Source organism: Bidens hawaiensis, unplaced genomic scaffold, assembly GCF_021521415.1.
Source record: "Bidens hawaiensis isolate Kalapana, Puna unplaced genomic scaffold, B.hawaiensis_p1.1 tig00048346_1, whole genome shotgun sequence".
Classification (NCBI taxonomy): Eukaryota; Viridiplantae; Streptophyta; class Magnoliopsida; order Asterales; family Asteraceae; genus Bidens; species Bidens hawaiensis.
The window spans coordinates 77,313-80,995 of record NW_027498661.1 but is presented as its reverse complement, the minus strand read 5'-3'; the positions used below and the strand labels follow the sequence as shown (position 1 = coordinate 80,995).

General features: G+C 41.7%; 1 pseudogene; it reads left to right on the top strand.

The window, feature by feature from the left end:
* The first annotated feature begins 1,785 nt into the window (after positions 1–1,785).
* Positions 1,786–2,286, top strand: LOC143597473 (secreted RxLR effector protein 161 pseudogene; annotated as a pseudogene).
* The last annotated feature ends 1,397 nt before the right edge of the window (positions 2,287–3,683 follow it).

The window sequence follows — 3,683 nt, the reverse complement described above, 5'->3', positions numbered from 1 at the left end:
CAAGAAGTTTAAGGAATTGGTTGAAAGTTATGTTGGGAAAAAGATCAAGACTCTTCGTACCAACCGAGGTGGTGAGTTTACCTCACATGAGTTCAACCTATCTTCTGACATGGAAGGCATTCAAAGACATCTATCGGCACCATACACACCTCAACAAAACAGGGTGGTTGAAAGACAGAACCGAACCTTATTGGAGATGACACGGAGTATGTTAAACGCAATGGGTGTTCCGAATTACTTATGGGGTGAGGCAATCCGACATGCAACGTACATTGAGAATCGGATTCCTACTCGTGCCTTAAAGGAGAAGACGCCATACGAGATGTTAAAAGAAAAGAAACTGAATATTGCTCATCTAAAAGTATTTGGTTGTGTGGCGTATGCAAAGATAGTGGGCACTCACTTGAAAAAGCTCGATGACCGTTCGAGGATTTTAGTGCATATCGGAGTAGAGACCGGGTCCAAAGCTTACCGGTTGTTCGATCCGAAGACCCAGAAAGTTGTGATAGCTCGTGATGTGGTTTTTGATGAGAAGAAGACACTGGTTTGGTCTAATTCGATGCGAAACAATGAAGAAACGGAGCTTGCACCGGGTTTATTTTTGGTTGACTGGAACGGGTTTATTGATACTGGAGTTGGGAAAGTTGTAACCGAGCCTATGGGAAACAACAACATTAGCGACGAAAATTCAGCTTTGTCACCAAATTCAGCAACAGCATCAGCGACAGCTTCTGTCGCTAATTCAGACAGCCCATCAGCACCTTTAGCGACAGATTCTGACACTGGTCGCTAATTCCAATAACTCAGCATCCAGTTTAGCGACACCAACAGCAAATGGTTTAGCGAAAGCAGCACTAAATGAACCAGAAAGTAACCTAAGAAGATCTACACGTGTTCTGATCGCATCGGTTAAGTTCAATGATTATGTCCTATGTTCGGAAGTGGAGGACATTGAACTTCTTTTGTTAGAAGAAGGTGAACCGAGGAATTTTGGTGAAGCAAAATCCAAACCGGAGTGGATAAAGGCTATGCAAACGGAACTCGAATCCATTAAACGAAACGACATATGGAAGTTGACCGAGTTACCGAGAGGGGCTAAAGCTATCGGATTGAAGTGGGTTTTCAAGGTGAAAAGAAATGCAGATGGTTCGATTACTAAATATAAAGCAAGACTCGTGGCAAGGGGTTACGTGCAACAACTCGGAGTAGATTTTGACGCGGTCTTTGCTCCAGTGGCGAGACTTGAAACCGTACATATGCTCATTGCCATTGCAGCTACTGAAGGATGGCAATTACATCATTTGGATGTAAAGTCGGCATTTTTACATGGGGAGCTACAAGAAGAGGTCTTTGTTTCTCAACCAGATGAGTTTATTAAACCCGGGGAGGAAAACAAGGTCTACAAGCTAACCAAGGCTTTTATACGGTTTGAGGCAAGCACCTCGGGCGTGGAATACCAAGCTTGAAGGTATTCTCACGGGTTTGAAATTTGTGAGGTGTTCGAATGAACAAGCAGTTTATCGGAGATTGATTGGAACCGATATTATTATTGTCAGCGTGTATGTCGATGATTTGGTTGTTACGGGTTCGAACAACGATCACATTAATCAATTCAAACTTGCGATGTTCAAGAAGTTTGAAATGTCTGATTTGGGAATGCTCACTTACTATCTTGGAATCGAAGTCTCATAGTCGGAGAATGAGATTCAAATCCATCAAAGTGCTTATGCTAGAAGGTTATTGAAAGAAGCTGGGATGGAGGATTGTTATCCTAAAAGTGTACCCATGGATCCTAATGTGAAATTGTCTAAATCCGAGGATGATGTTGATGCAGATGCAATGGAGTACCGAAAGTTGGTTGGGTGTCTTCGTTACTTGTTAAACACTCGACCTGATTTGGCGTTTTCGGTTGGCATGGTTAGTAGATATATGCAAACTCCAAAGAAGTCTCACTTGGCAGTAATTAAACAAATTCTTCAGTTTATTCAAGGAACTGTTGGATGGGGGATCAGGTATAAACGAGGTGGATCAAAGGAGTTGATCGGGTATAGTGATAGTAGCCATAACATTGATGAAGATGATGGAAGAAGCACTACCGGTCATGTGTTCTATTATGGGGGAGCCCCGATTTCTTGGTGCTCACAGAAGCAATGCACCGTAGCGCTTTCATCATGCGAGGCGGAATACATGGCGGCGAGCTCAGCTGCGGGACAAGCCGTATGGTTAGGTGAATTGTTGGCGGGAATTGATCGGAAGGAAATTTCGAGAAGTGTTGTTAAAGATTGATAACACATCGGAAATTGCCTTGGTTAAAAATCCCGTTTTTCATAGTCGGAGCAAGCACATAAAGTCCCGATTTCACAATATACGGGAATGTGTGGAGCGGAAGGAGTTAGCGGTGGAGCATATTAGTGGCAAGGAACAACGAGGTGACATTCTTACGAAAGCACTTGCAAGAATCAAGTTTGACGAGATGAGAAGATTGCTCGGTGTTGAAGATCTCCTAGTTTCGAGTCAGAAATTAGGGGGTGATTGTTGGTAATTTCCATATTATATTGGCCCGTCACGTGTAGGTGACCGGTTGGACCTATTGGGCCTATGGAATTCATTAGTGATGTAATGGGTTTATGGGGTTATAATTGGGGCTTTTATATGTTGGAAATCTTGTATAATAGAATCCGAAAATAAGAAAAGAAATAATCAAGAAACGGTGAACCGGGCTTGTGTTTAACACAATTCCCTTAAACAGATTCGTGGTCTGTTCCCAGGGTACTCCGGTTCGAAGCAGAAGCGTAGTACTGCCGGACTTGATCACTTGCCCGAAACGAAAACCGTAACAATGTTGTTGTAGCAAAGAGGAAGAAGAAGAAGTGTGTATGTTGGTGTATTTTCGGTGTTCTCAAAATGATGCACTCATCATGGTTTTATAACCAAGGAATCATAACCATCACCAATTTCCAACTGATGACAATTAAAGAATAATAATATTCAAATAATGGCCATTAACATAATCAATTCTAATTGATGACCATTAAAGAATAATAATATATAAATAAATAATGGTCATTAGTGCATAATTGAAAACCAAAAATAATAATCATTATCATAATGATTATTAATTATCTTGACCAGGCCAATATATTTTGAATTTCAAAACTGAATTCCAAAATTGTTTCACGCGGGCTCGGGTTTTTGGAGCTGCGTTCGTGTCCGCGGAACACGCGGGCATGCACGACGTTTACCAATTCCTTATTAAGACTTCATTCACACACTTTACTTAAAACTTCCAACAATCCCCCACATGAATGGAGGTCGAAACAACATTATTCCGATTAGATTTCAGCAGTTGAATCTTGCATACAATAGGTAGGTGTTATCCTTTGAACCTTTGCTTATGAAGTATACTTAGCCCACTGGCTCTGAGTAGACAGTGATGTCTTTGAACTCGTCTGCCGTTTGTGTAGACGACAATACACTTCACACAAGACTTTCCCTGACAAAGTCAAGTCCTCATAGTTATGTTCGTTATGGTCATGAACATGCGCCTGATTCTGCAAGAGCTATTAAGTGTTGTGCCCAATAACACCCTTCGAAGCGACCCCACTTCTCTCTCACATAGGTGATTCACCATGTATGACTACCTTGGTCGAATAATTAAAAGCCATATGCTTAGCCTCACACTA